General features: G+C 42.6%; 1 protein-coding gene across 6 annotated transcripts in view; it reads right to left on the bottom strand.

Annotated features, from left to right (window-relative positions):
- syne1a (spectrin repeat containing, nuclear envelope 1a) overlaps nt 1-14997 on the bottom strand; it is a 168153-nt gene that overhangs the window by 151957 nt on the left and 1199 nt on the right. The window contains exon 1 of one of the 6 annotated variants that reach the window (XM_030047384.1): nt 5652-5739. The exons of the other annotated variants lie outside the window; for them this stretch is intronic. The gene's annotated coding sequence lies outside the window, so the exon portion shown is untranslated. Of the gene's footprint in view, nt 1-5651; nt 5740-14997 lie in introns of those variants that run through there. 6 annotated transcript variants of the gene reach the window in all.

The following is a 14997-nucleotide window of genomic DNA, read 5'->3' as shown; positions in this document are numbered from 1 at the left end:
GCAGCCCCCCGGTTCCCACTTTGACCCCCACGGTGAAGATGACCTTAATGAAATATCGTCGCAATATACTGCTGTCCTGCATCCACATGTTCTGTGACTGGAATAACAGACAGTTTCAAGACCACAAACAGACAGACCGCCAAGTAGGCAGACAAACCCATGTGGATCCAACTACAGCAACTGCCTGACCCGTTTCGGCATGTTTTGGACCGTAGGTTTAGTGGAAAATGTGATTGAAAACAAATTCCAGAGGAAATCAGACATTAAAGCATAATCTAATCTCATTTTTAACAGGCAGCGGGACAAACGGACAGACAGAACGCTGGGTGCAGGGTCAGGAAAAGCAGCTCCAAATACAGACGAATGCACACAGGCAGGCAGACAGACAGATAAGGAATCAAAAATTTAGACAGACAGTCTGCCCGCTGTGCCGTGACACACGCAGTGAGCTGGCGCTTGTCTGCTGGGTACGCTTGGTTCACCTGCTGCAGGCTCAGAGCTCAGCGACCTCCACATGCCTCACCCCCCCGCACCCTAAACACACATACGCACACACCCCCTGCCAAGGTGGAAACACTCCCCCACCACCACCCACCCACCCACCCCCTTCCTCTCCCCTTCATACCCCACTCTCTCTCCTTCCCTGTTTACCCTTTACACACACCGCATCCAAAAGATCTGTCCTGCATGGAACACTAAATGTTGAAGGAGAGAGGAAATTTCCCTCACTGCAAAATGCACACACCCACATACGTTCACTCACACACACACACACACAGGCACGTACAGTGCATACTGCAGTGGCACGCTAAATCACACACATAGATGCACACACAAACACACACGCACACACACATGCAGCATGCCTTCTCACACATGCAGAATACACAAACACCTTCTTGCCTTATGTCTCTTGATCTCTACGTCTCAAGCAGGGGCAAACACACACAGAGACACACACACACACACACACACGCTGCCCCACTTACCACGGAGAAAGTGGTAGAACCCAGTCACCAGGTTGAGGGATGTGTTCTTTTTTGGGGATGCTTCGCCCCCTGATCGTTGTGCCATCTTGTATCCCAGACTACGTCTAGATCCCCCCCCGTCTTCATGGGTACGCTGACAGGACATCCACAGAAACCTCCACAAGAGGCTACACTTGCCCTTACTCCTGCCCTTGCTGCCTCTCCCCTTTTTGGGGAGGTGTCTTTAAAAGAGCTCGCTCGTGCCTGCTGGAGCTCCCGATATGACAGCGGCAAAACTGTTGCTCTCTGAAGGTGTCGCCCCCCTCTCTACTCTGTCCTGCTGCACACTGAGCCTCAGTTCACCACCACAGCGTTTTTCCTGCCTCCTAAGCAGCTTGACAGTGTGATGTGAGTATACGTGTGAGGGAAAGAGTGGGTGTGTGTGTGTGTATGTGTTTGAGAGTGTGTGTATGAGTGAGCGCAGCGCAGTGCCGGCTTCCCTCAGCATCAGCCTCTCTCGCTCAGTCCCATTCTACCTCTCTCTCTCGCTTTCTGTCTGTCCCTCCCTCTCTCTCTCTCCCTCTCTGTCTTTCCCTCGTTCTCTCTCTTCCTCACTCTCTCTCTCGCTCTTGCTCGCTGTCAGCTGCAGGAACAATCCACTTCCCTCCACTGGCCAACCAATCAGAGTGCGTGGGAATGAGTGATGTCACACCAGCCCTGTCCTGTTGTGGAGAGGGAGAACCGAGTAATGAGGGAGGGCTGTTTAGAGGGTAGGGTGGTGGGGTGATGGAGGGGGGACCGTTTAGCAGGTTAGGAGGGGAGGCAGTGTGAGCTGTACCCTGACAGCATCGTCTGCACACACACATACACACACACACACACACACACACATACACGCAAACAAACACACACACTCACAATCAAACAGGACAAATGTGTAGGAATTCCCTATGAATTGCAGTCTCTGACTCTCTCTCTCTCCCTCCATCTCTCTCTCTCTCTCACACACACACATATACACACACACACACAGACACAAACACACACACACACACACACACACACACACACACACACAGGTACCATGCGGTGCTCTGAGGCATGCAGCTTTCTACTCCAGAGCCTGCAGGGGAGCAGAGTATCACTGGCAGTCGTCCTGTCTGATCTGCTACTGTACTCTCCTCAAAGGGATCCTCTTTCATCTCAACCACAGCCGCATACAGTACATCTGTCTGTTTGTTTTCCCCAGAGGAGGGATCGCACAGCAGAATAGAATAGAATAGAGCAACTATTAAATGAATCTCCAACTATTTTGATAATCGATTTTGCGTCATTTCTAAGGAGAAAATTTTCATATTCTCTGATTCCAGCCTCTCAAATGTGAATATTTTTCTTTAGTCCTGTATGACAGTAAATATCTTTGGGCTGTGGACAAAACAAGCCATTTGAGGGCGTCACTTTACACTGTTGGGAAATTGTGATCAACAATTTTTTTTTTTTTTTTTACCTTTTTCTGACATTTTATGGACCAAACAACTAATTGATAATCAATAATTAATCAATACTAAAAAATCATTGTTAGTGCAGCTCTAAATACGGCAGAGTAGAACGAAATAGAGCAGAACAGAACAGAATAGAGTGGAGTAGAATAAATGCGTGTTGAGCCAAAGAGAGCAGAATAGAGCTTAGCTGAACAGAACCTAACAGAACAAAATACACTGGAATACCACAGAACCTAGCCAAACAGAATATAACAGAGCAGAATAGAATACAATTGAGCAGAACTGCACTGAATAGAACAGCGCAGATCTGAACTGAACCAAGCAGAACAGAATAGAACATAACAGAATCCAACAGAATCCAACAGAATAGAGCCAAAAAGGCGTGTATCAAACTGAAGAGAACAGACTAGAATAGAGCATAGCTGAACAGAACATAACTGAACAGAACCAAACAGAACTGAACACAATAGAGTAGAACCAAGTAGAATAGAACACAACAGGGCAAAACTGAGCCAAACACAATAAAAGGGAATGGAGCTGAACAGACTGGCGCAGAGCAGAATATAATCAGAGCAGAGAAGAACAGATTAGAACCATACCAAACCAAACAGACCAGAACAAAATAGCGTTGCTGAATATGATAGAACGGAATAAAGTAAAAATAGAGTAAAACAGAACATAACAGATTATAATAGAATGCAGCAGAACCAAACTAAAAAGAGCAGAATACAGTAGAGTGGAATAATGCAAAATAGAAGCAAACCCAAGTTACAGAGCCAAAATGACCCCCCTCCCCCCCGACAGCTACAATAAAATTAAAGGAGAAAACAGTGGTGTTGCATGGCGCTGCCCCCTTGTCAATTCACTGTCTGATTTATATCTCTGTCTCTGTCTGACCTGTGCTCTCCCTTATTCATGGTCTATTTAGCTCTCCGTCTGTCTCATTTTTTCCCTCATACTCTCTACTAACACACATACCACTAACACACACACACACACACACACACACACACACACACACACACACACACACACACACACACACACACACCATGCAGGCAGGGCTAGCCTGGCAATATTAAAGCTCTGGGCTCTTCTTTGAAACCATATTCAGAGAGTTTCCTGGAAAGCAATATTAATGCAGAATAGCCTGGTGGGTCTTATATAGGCCTTAAAGATGAAAGAACCATTCATCATTTGTATGATTTTCCCTTTTGTTCTTCGGGTTCCCCATAAGGGATTTTAATTATGAAAGTCATCAATAACCAGTGGCAGCTGTCATCCGCTATCTGTCTGCTGATAATCACATTGCTGGCACTCCTCCTTTTAACAGTCTCAAGACTGGTCGTCACACTGCCGTCAAGGACCTATTCCACAGATCTGTCTTTGAAATGTGTGTGTGAGTGTTGTGTGCATGTCTACAGTATATACTGTATATGCATGTATACTGTGGGTTTGTGTGTGCCTGTGTGTGCAGGTACCATAGAAAAAGATGAAGAGTATGTGAATACAAAGAAATATTTATGCAGTCCCATTTTTCACATTTACATATACATTGCCTTTACACACACACACACACACACACACACACACACACACACACACAAACAGTCTAGACCAGGGCTAGTAAACGAGCAGCCGCTGGACCAAAACCTAGCAAGCTTTCAGACCAAACCAAACTGGTCCAAGAATGTCACACTCCACTGTCTCTGCCTCCACACAGCAACTAGATGGAGAAGAGTTTGTTTGGTAAAACCGAGCTGTGAAACCATCTCTGTGACAAATGAGCCGACTGTAATTTGAGGAACCTTTTCCAGACAACACACTTAAACTTTGACACTACATTTCCAAAAGGCTTTCATACTCTCCATCTGATATTTTGAGCCTAACCTCCTGTGACTATTATTGCCCTTTTAATGAAAATATGTTCACACTGTGTTTTATAAACAGTTTAAAATGCTATTGCTTGAATATAATTGCATATAAAGTCAAAAGATGTGGATGCCCGCACTCCAATAATTAATGCAAAAGCCTCTACTAAATCATTTCTTCTCTGTGCTTGGGCTATTGCTGTCCCCAATGCCAATATTTATGCTTCACTGCATTTATGTAATCACTATGCTCTCAGAATATATATCTATATTCATAACAGTAAGCTTAATAAGAACACATCATCACTGGTTCTAATATGTTAATTGCTAAACAGTTCAATTAAAGTACTATAAAAGCATTCAATCTTTTTATTGTTGCTTTTTATTTGCTGTTGCAAATGTAAAACTGGAACTCAGAAATGTATGGCCCATCTGTCAATTTCAATTTCATAATGTAGCCCCCATGTAATTAATGTAATTAAGCAGCCTAACTGTACATTGTAAGCATGTCGTTTTATATCAAAGGGTAAGCAGAATCCAGCAGGGCATTCACGTACAGCACAGTACTCACTCAATAATATCACTGCAAATAACTCCTACAGCCAGACAGACAAAAATCTATTGTGCTATATGCACCATAGTATAAGCAACACTATCAATACTGTAAATAATGAAAAAGCTTGTATTGATGTATGAGCCCCTGCAGACTTGGTTTCTATTAATACTCATTTCTTTGCCAAGTTAAAGATGTTTTGATGTGTGATAAATTACTGTGGTAGAGCCGCACTTATCCAACTCAGTGGCTGACAGAGAAGTGTTGGGGAGCTATCCGTGGTGCTGAACCTGTCAAACTGATGCTGATTTAATAATAAAAGGAATTCAAAAGGGAGCAAAAAAAAAAACAAAAAAAAAAAACAAGATGAAAACCAATTATATTCACAGTGGAAGTCTGAAAACTCTATCTAAACACATCACTTTTGCAAATAGATAGGCATGTTTGCTGGCATGTTTCAGGAAATTCTTGCAGTTAGCAGCCACAGAGCAGAGAGTGAGACAGTTCAACTTCCCTGGAGAGCGAAATGGTTTAGAAAAACAACCCCGGGACAAAATCAAAACAAGATGCTGAGGATTCATGGGACTTATTAAGCTTCACCGAGGGAGTTGGTGGAAACGGAGCCGAGCAGGTGCGCGCACACAAACATCACACACATACACACAGAATAAAACGAGCTGAATGGAGGCAGACTCGTTTTTTTTTTTTTACCATTTATGTGTGAGAATAAACCAACAGACTCCTTGAGGCTACAAACCTAAGGAGTGTTCCAGTCTCTCTCCAGAAAAAAGGGGGGTTGGGGGGTTAAAACAGACTGAACCTCAGCTGGTCTGGATCCCTGATGGAGCCCCTGGCAGCCCTACAAAACACCAGATCCCTCTCTGAGGTTCTGGGGGTTAGACTTGGGTCAGGGCTCGGCGCTCACACAGGTATGACTGCGGGGTGGAAGGCTTCCTGAGGAGAGGAGGAACAGCGTCTTTTCAGCCATGAAAGCGAAAACAAACGGCCTCCTGCAGGGTGGAATGGATGCTGCTCCCGCTCATCTCCTAATCTATTCACCCCAAGGATATTTGGGTTTGTTCTCTCAGCAGCCAAGACTTCTCCTTCAGCCTGATGAGAGGAGGGTAGAGACACAGCGCCACCTAGTGGATGAGGAGAGCCTGCATACATGTTGACCTCCCAATATACAAAACATCTTTGGAAATGTGTTTCATGTGAAGGAAAGGAAAGGAAAGGAAAGGAAAGGAAAGGAAAGGAAAGGAAAGGAAAGGAAAGGAAAGGAAAGGAAAGATGACAATGCAGGGAAGCTGCAACCTCTAGCCAGAGATCATCACAAGGCAAACAGCCACTAATATAATCACAAAACTTTCCTGAATTAATTTATCTTAAGAAGACTTTATATCAACCTGAAAAAGTGAGTAAAAGGGTGTGTCTGTTCTACAATATAAAAAATATTTGAGATTGAAGCCACGGTATATTGCAAAGAAGACAAATATTTATTACGGCCTTCAATTACACACTTCTACTTGAACATATCAGAAAAGCTTATACACAATGTAAAAGGTGCATATTTGAAGGCTGTTATGAATACCTTTTTGTAAGATTCAAGATTCAAGGCCTTATGGTCATTTCTCTCTCTTAGAAACAAAACAGAATTGATCTTGGTTAGGGTGATTTACAACAGGACAAACAGGATTATAAGATTCTGCTGCATGAATAACTATAAATGAAAGACATACATACACATTCAAATCTATATACACATCTGTTGTTGCATTATTAAATGCTCTCCCTTTTAAGTGTTTCTTTCATAGATTAGTGTAGTTTGGACTGTTTTGCCTTTTTGGGAACCCAAAAATAAATGTATATGTAACATTGCCACATATGTTACAGAAAAAAGAGGCTAAGAGTCTCTGCACTTTCGCATCCCTCCCTCATTCCTCTCTTTATCTGTCAGTGATCCTCTCCATAACTCATCAGTGATGATTATCGCTGGCCAGATAGACAGGCACTCCACACACACTGTACAAGGTTACACATTTCATTTCAGTGCCCTTTAATTCAATTATTTAATCTCATTAATGCAGTCGATGTATGCTTCAGTATGAACTATTACAATATTGTGGGGGCATGTGTTTAAAGTATGGCTTGCCTCTATGAGGATTACAGTACTAGCCCTGGCACTGTTGTTGCCCTGCTGCAACCATATAGGAGCACCTTTTTTCTCTCCAGCGTCTCCACCAATAATGTAGCATCATCTATAGTATAATGTTAATGTGACATGCCTGTTAAAGCTATCATGTACTTAATGGATGGCTTTGTTGGGTAGCAGAGAGGCACCTTCTAATTGCATCATACTCTGTGTCATATACACGCATACAAACCCACAACCCAGCACAAGCGTGTACACGTGTGTAATCCACTGCACTGACACACGGCGTGATTTAACAGGTTTTGATGGCTTTTTCTGCCCTCCTACTCTTCCTAACACCTCCTTTACCCCACTTCCTGATTCCAGCTCTTCCCTTTCACCCCAACAATTCCCAATTAAAAAAAAACCTTCTCTGCACTTCCATCAGGCCACTTTACCCCTCATATTCAATAACACCTCCTAACACACCCTCAGTGCCTCCACTCAACCCTCCCTTTTCCCCATCCCACTTCATTTACAACACATTTTTACCAGTCCCAGCATAAGTGCTAAGACGGAAGTCCAAATGCCAGCCCATTAGCATAGCTAATTACATTTCAGTAATAATGACACCACATTAAAGAGAGTAAGAAGGGGGGAACAAGTCAAAATGATTTCCAAAACAACCACTTCCCCCTTTCAAGCACCATCACCTCCTTTTCAGTACCAGATGTGCAGAGAAAGCACTTTGTTGTTCAGAAAAATGTCCAAATATCACACAGTGTTCATTAAAGCCAGTCCACTGATACAGTAATTTGCTCAACAATTTCAGCACCTGCACTATTTCTACACTGGGGGAAAAAAAAAAAGTAAAAATAAATAAATAAATAAACATATTGAAGAGCAAGGCACCAAATTATTAAAATCTTAAATAAATATATTGAAATACATGGATTAGATTAAAATATTCAAATAGTTAAAAGCTTTAAATAAATAAATAAATAAGTTGACACCCTGTTATCACATTGGGTGTAAAATGCAGAAATTTAAAACAATTTCATTCATCTCACACTACAAAGATATGTCACTATCCTGCTGCAAATCAAATCTGTAATGGACTTGGGCTACAATTTTCTTTCCATTTTTGAAGCCCCGCTCTATCCGGTAAACACCTCCTGATGAAAAAAAACAACAAAAAACAGAAAAAAAAAAAAAAAAACAAATCTGAACGCACAAATGGACTGAGCACACCTCTAATGCCTGACATCTATTCTGCTGGAAACACCACAGGTCAGATCAACGCACCGCTCTGTGGCACTAAGAGCATTAGCAAGACTCAATTTGGCAGTGAGAAAATATTTTCTGCTGGATGTTTCCTCTGTTTCCTCTGTGAATGTGTGTGTGTGTGTGTGTGTGTGTGTGTGGACATGTAATGAATTTTTGCATGTGTGTGTGAGTGCTGGGTATGTGTGCATTTGTGTATGTGAAGCAGAGAGGTACTTTTGTCGTTGCATCACAAACATACATACTGTATAAACACACTCATAACTATAACACACACACAGATACACACACACACACGCACATTTCTAATCCACTAGACTGACACACAGTGATTTAACAGGTTTTGATGGCTTTTTCTATGCCCACCTCCCCCCCTTCTTTATCCACTTCCTGATTCTTCTTGATTCCAGCTAATGTTGATGTGTGTGTGTGTGTGTGCTTTGTGATTTTGTGTGTATGTGTGTTCATGAGTGAGATGCTTTTGCGCGGGTGGCTGTGCAGGAGTGGGTCAGACAGTCTAAGCTCTTTATCCAGGTTCAGCGGCCCACTACACATTACAGGGAGGAGAAAAGCGAAAAGGATTGGCGTCAGCACACTAAATAAATCACAGTGGCCGCTGCAATAAATTCAGTTATGCCTCGTCTTTGCGGCAAAAATATATCAACTGGAACCGAGCCAAAATCATCCACAAAATCCTGCTGCCGACCACTTGAGTCTACCTCTGTATTAGGCCTCTCCAGCTGGGACCGTTTACTGAGTTACTGAAAGTGAGCCTAAACCAATTCATTTTGCAGCCAACAGATGTGTGGCTTCAGTTTTGTTTTGCATCCACCTGTCCAGTCAGTCTGCGCACAGTGGCTTTTCAAGATGGGAGTTTGTTCATTTCCGGTGTATTTCTTGAACATCACCTGAATGTTCTCTATTTCCCACCTAACATTCTTGAAGTATGAAATATAAAAGCAGGAGAACAGAGGTTGTTTTGTCAGGTGGCATGTTGTGTTTGTGTCTGGAGTAGCTGAGAAGCCTCGGGGTGAAGGAGAAGCTTGTGGGGGGGCAGAACACATCAGCAAATAAGATTTCATACACACAGCACTTTCACTGCCATGCTTTTCATAAAATAGGATGATCGATTACCTTTAGAAATGTGGACAGAGGTTAATGCCATCAGACAGAAGCTTTCTGATTGCAGGAGGAGTCAACACCACATGAGTGGAAACAGCAGAAAAAAGTGATTTGCTTCCACATAAAACAGGTTTGATATGCAGAACAAGACCTTTTAGACAAGACCAGTTTTTGACCCAGGGGTCAAACCCCTCGATGCCCCCCACCTCACCCAGTGTCGATAGATAATTTTTTGAGGATTGCTAAATGATTATAGAAATAAGAAAGTAAGAAATAAGACATTTTACTATATAAAACAATCATCACGTTTTTATCAGATTTTTTTTTTTCTATTTTTGTGTTTTCTGAGCAGTTTTAAAAACTCAGTGTCTTCTCTGATAATTAAGCTCATGAAACAACCTCAAAAGGAGTCATTGGCCTGGTTGCCCAGTCACCACTCTGCATATGAAGCCTGTGACAGGGGACTGGGAGTAGGCATTTGTTTGTTTTAAAGGTTCATGAGCTAAAAAGGTTGAGAAGCACTGGTTTAGACAAAAACAGGAAGCTATTTGAAACTCAATGCACTTTTTCACCCCACACACTCCAAACAGATTAAAATAAACACTGGGAATTACTTCCTGACCCGGCTCTGCTAGAAACGTGATGTTGTCCCGTCAGCTGACCTCCCAGCGGTCAGTGCATGACACTCTGACCTTTATTTTAAAAGCTTCAAGTGCTAAATGGGGTGCCCGAGGCAGAACTTGCCACCATCCTATCACACTGTGACAGGTGAAAAAAAAAAAAGATAGAAGTGTCTGTGGGTGAAAGATAAGGGCATGCGTAACACTCAGTGTATGAGAGTCAGAGACTAAATGTGTCTCAGGGTCAGAGCTCAGGTGTCTGGATTTCTCTGTGAGGACATTGTTCTGTGTGTCCATCAAGACTATCGCATCCCTCAATCTGACAGACAGCATCAGAGATGTAATGGAAATGCTGAAGGAACTGTACTATCATGGAATCAGTAGGAGCCAAAAATGGCACTTTGTTCAATACTGCCTTCACAGCCCATTTGAGTTTAATGGTTTATCGCATTGCAGTTAAAAAAAAAAAATGCTCCCCCTCCCACACGAAAATATAATATAATGAACATTTATCCCTATATTTTCAATACAGAGCCCAACATTTTATATATAGCCATATAGGTCCAACATATACTGAAAGTATATGCAGCCTAATTGATTTTTTGTGGTTGCCACTGCCATATACACATGTTGAACATGTTTCATGTTTCAGTCCACATATATGAGGACATATATATGAGGACATATATGAGGACAATAACCTGTTTTCATACATGCCTAGGCCATATGTTCAACACATATGGGCTAGGGGCTAGGCGTACATCGACAACGTAGATATATATATATACACACACACACACACACACACACACACACACACACACACACACACAGATATATGTTTGGTAAAGAGCCTTGTATGTAAGATTTCATTATGGGGTATGTGTGTTGTTACAACATCAGTCTTTAATACTGTTTGTTTTTCAAAACACACCGAGCAATGTACCTTGCTAAAATCACCGGGTATGCAACTTGGCATGAATGCTTACAAAGAAATGCCAAAAAAAAAAAAAAAAAACATCAATATGACCTGAGTTTTTGTCAATTTCTGCCTTTCCTTCCAGTATGAACTAATTACAAAAAAGTGCCTATGTGTCTTTTGTCATTTTTCTTTTTTTCCTTTTGTTTTCTTCGAATCCATTAGACTAATGCTGAGATACACTTGACCTTTCTGAAGGCACGATCTTTCACAGAGGGTTTAGAATAACTGACAGCTGCCCCAACCCCCCGTATTGCATGGGTGGAACCCCTGGTGACCTAATCTTGTGTGATGTGTCACTCAAACCCTCCCTGACTGCCAGGTAAAAAGAGATTATAATCTGATCTGCAATACAAGCTGTCACCGAGAAGCTAGTATGGGTGACATGCAAACACATGCACACCCACACAGACACACAAACCCCACACCGTTTTATCAAACATAATGTTCTGTTACAGAGGCAGAAGCTGAACCAGACATAGCCAATAAGCCCACGGGGCGAAAAAGGCCTGTGCTAGCTGTCGTGCGACTGCAGCTATGGCAACAACTCATAAACACAATCTGGAAAGGCAGGGAGAAGAAACAGCGGAATAAAAAACAGCCCACGCTGCAGCACGTCTACAACACACTGCCACACTTCTGAGGGTGCACAGAGTAATGGCATCATGTTAATGGGCTGCCGGCCTTGAAGACCCGTTTAGTGTCTGTTTAACCACTTGCCTAAACTGCTGACTCCCAGCGGTATGATGGGGAGAAAAAAAAGGATGCATCACAGCTATTTTTAACACTCATGTTTGTTTCTGTGTGCGTGCACGTGTTTGTGTGCATGAGCCCATGGTGTCCAGAGCTGTGGACGATAAATGGGGTGTCAGAACTATACAGGAGGCTGGCACGGCTCAAGGTGACCGTCTGCCTGGGCCTTCTTTGGCTGCGGCCGAACCATGATGTCGCCCCTGGCAACAGGATGTCACCCTGGCACACTGCCAACCTGAGGAACTGTGCCAGTCCTGTGAGCCACCAGGAGCTTAGAAACTGTTATGAGGGCTCTCACAGCCCACCCTTTACTGTCTCATTTTCTTGCTTTCCCCCCTGCCTCTCTCTGTTCCCTAATTCTCTCAACATGGCACTCAGTAGCCAATGAGTTGCTAATATCTTCCAGATCTGCTCACCTCTGCTACCCTCAGTGCAAAAAAAAAATCTCCATCTTAACAAGTAATGTAGTCTCATGCAGAGTATTAAAATATTTTTCTTGAAATGTGATTTTAAAAAAAACTGCCAGTGTGATGAGACAATTCCACTTGTTTCCAATGCACTTTCACTTGTTCCAGGATTTTTTTTTTCTGGGAACAAGATTAAATATGTTGAAACAAGACAGAATATGGTAGATCAGTCCACTAATATTGAGACAATTCTGAAAAAAAAGCACTTGATTATTAGTTGGAGCCAAGCAGAATTATCTAATCCCACAAGTAAATTTTTTAATTGTTTTTTTTTTTTTTACACTTAAAAGTGAGTTTAAATGACTCATGAGATTTTTGCAGTGAAGGTGGGTGTAGCAGCTCTGAACTGCCAAACCCCCACCACCACCACCACCACCACAACTAACCCCCCAAAGCCTTTCCCACACTCCTCAAAGAATATCTAAAGTCAGAGTAAAGGTCTTAACCATACCACACATTTTGTGTGGCTATCTGTCTCCAGCTAGATTGCATTATTGTGATCACAAACAAATTGTTAGTGAAATACAGGATAACCCAGTGCCCAGTCACTGAAAACTCAGGCAGGTGCTCCCAGCAGCACGCCAATGCACTGAGACTTATAGCAAACCTGTCTACTGAATAGAATAGCAGACGGTAGAACCCACAGGCATAGGCGGGAAAAGCTTTGCCTCTACCGCCCACGATGGAGAAAACAGGTGAGAAATGGAAATAGAAAAACAGTGGCTCGCTTTTCTCATTAATGTGAGACAACAAACAAGCAAATTCCACGGCATATGGAGGAGTTCAGGCTGGGAGGTGTTCAAAGCGGCCTCGCCATTCTCTGCCATATGGTGTCACTAATTGCTGTTTTTCACTGCGACAGAGAGGTACAAAAAAAGAGATGGTTGAAGGGAGAAAAACACAGCCCCAAAACTGGGGCAAAAGTTTTGATTGTTTTGATGTTGTGTTGAACGGTTACTAACAGCTTCCAAATTGAGCCTGAAGGGAATATAGTTCATTTCATGGTATCTGGTGATTTGTGGAACGTAGCTAATTTGAGAACATTGTCCTCTCTTGAGAGGAGGAGTAAAATATGTTAATCTAATCAAGCTTTAAAAGACACACAAAATGGAGTTAGATTACCTATCTTTATTTAACTCTCAGGTGCTGGGAAAATTAGATTGCAACCAGTCTCCCTCTCGCTAAAGCACATGAATATACCCGATCTCACCAGGTTTATCCCACTGAATAATCAGTATTACTGCAGTTCTGGCAGATGAACTGGATTCTGCTCTGAACAAAGGCAGCATTGATTTCATTTAGTACTGTCACTTGGGGTTGAGCTTGTGACTGCACCTATAGGAACACTCAAAGAGACAACTACACTGAAGACAAGGAACACATGTTTGCCGTCTTCTTCCTATGCTGAAGGCTGTTTCATGTTCAATGAAAACATAGGCTTCCCCCTTTGATTTGTACAAGGCATCTTGATGATTCCATCACAGCTTCATTTCTCCTGTCCCAGGAGAGAGAGGGGATGCAGCACATATCAAATAAAATGTCATGTCAAATTAGATTGCCAGTGCCTCCTGTAAATTAGCTAATGTGATCACCTACTCTAAGCAGAACATATTAAATACGTAACACAAAGAAGAATACTTGAAAAAGAGCACAGGATTTTTTTATATAAAAATTTTTTTATGTGTTCACACAGCAGGCAGAATGCCAAGAACATACGTCCCTTTTTCAAGGTGTCGTGAAGGACTAACAACTACAAAAAAACTTCATGAGATGTTATTGAATGGCCACAAACTCAAATGTCTCTCAGCTACAGTAAGGTTAACACAAACATGGTTGTTTTGAGGCTGTATCTCTCCCAAACACCCCTGATCCGTCCATCTGTAAAGATAGCCACACCAACAAGGCTTCTTTTATCTGAAAAGCTTGCATGCCACAAGGCATCAACAATAAACCAACGGGGACTGTTTGGTGAGAGCAGATAAAGGTATTGCCGGCCAGTGTGAGGCAGACACACCCACAACCACAGGAACCAGTCAGGAGTCTATTTTTGGAACGAGCCACGCATGGGGCAAAACTGCATTAATTACAGCCCATGTCATGTCTAGCCTCGTAGTGTTAAATGGAGTTAGTGAATTTAACTACAAACAAAAGGCTCCCTTGTGGCTCCAAACTCACCTCAGTTATTTCTTGTTGGTTTTCTAGATGTTGAACATCAGCTGGTAAATAAGATAAGACAAACAGATAAGAGGGAATCTCTCGACAACAGAATTTGAAAGGAAAAATGCCCTCCTACTTAAAAGACTGCAACAATTTCACACCCTTTTCTGCCATAAGCTTGATTGTTTGGTTCACACAGAATATGATAGTCCAGTCAAAAACTGTCTTTGCACTGGAAGAGGCTACCTTTTGAAATCGAATCAATCAGAGGACAGTTACTGTGATTCAGAGGCTGCTCTCACACCTGCAAAACAGTGATGCAGAGGAGCCACGTGGCTGCTGATGCTGTTCTCTGCTATAACAGAAACTGCCACCTCAGAAGCCACACAGGCAGCAGCCATATTGGATCTCAGCTCCGGTGTCACCTGACTCTCCTGCTACTTTGCGAGTGTCATCAATCTGGATCTGTTAGTGCAGCGGTTTTGGGGGGAGTATGTGTGAGAGAGGAGCTGTTCTACAGCAGAGGGCTGCAAGACAGACAGTACCGGTGCAGCCAAATTACACCTGCTGCAACTTTTAGAAATGGGACA

The sequence above is a fragment of the Myripristis murdjan genome, chromosome 24 (genome assembly GCF_902150065.1).
Source record: "Myripristis murdjan chromosome 24, fMyrMur1.1, whole genome shotgun sequence".
In the NCBI taxonomy this organism is placed as follows: domain Eukaryota; kingdom Metazoa; phylum Chordata; class Actinopteri; order Holocentriformes; family Holocentridae; genus Myripristis; species Myripristis murdjan.
The sequence above is the reverse complement of the archived record's forward strand: the minus strand, read 5'-3'. Positions and strand labels throughout refer to the sequence as shown.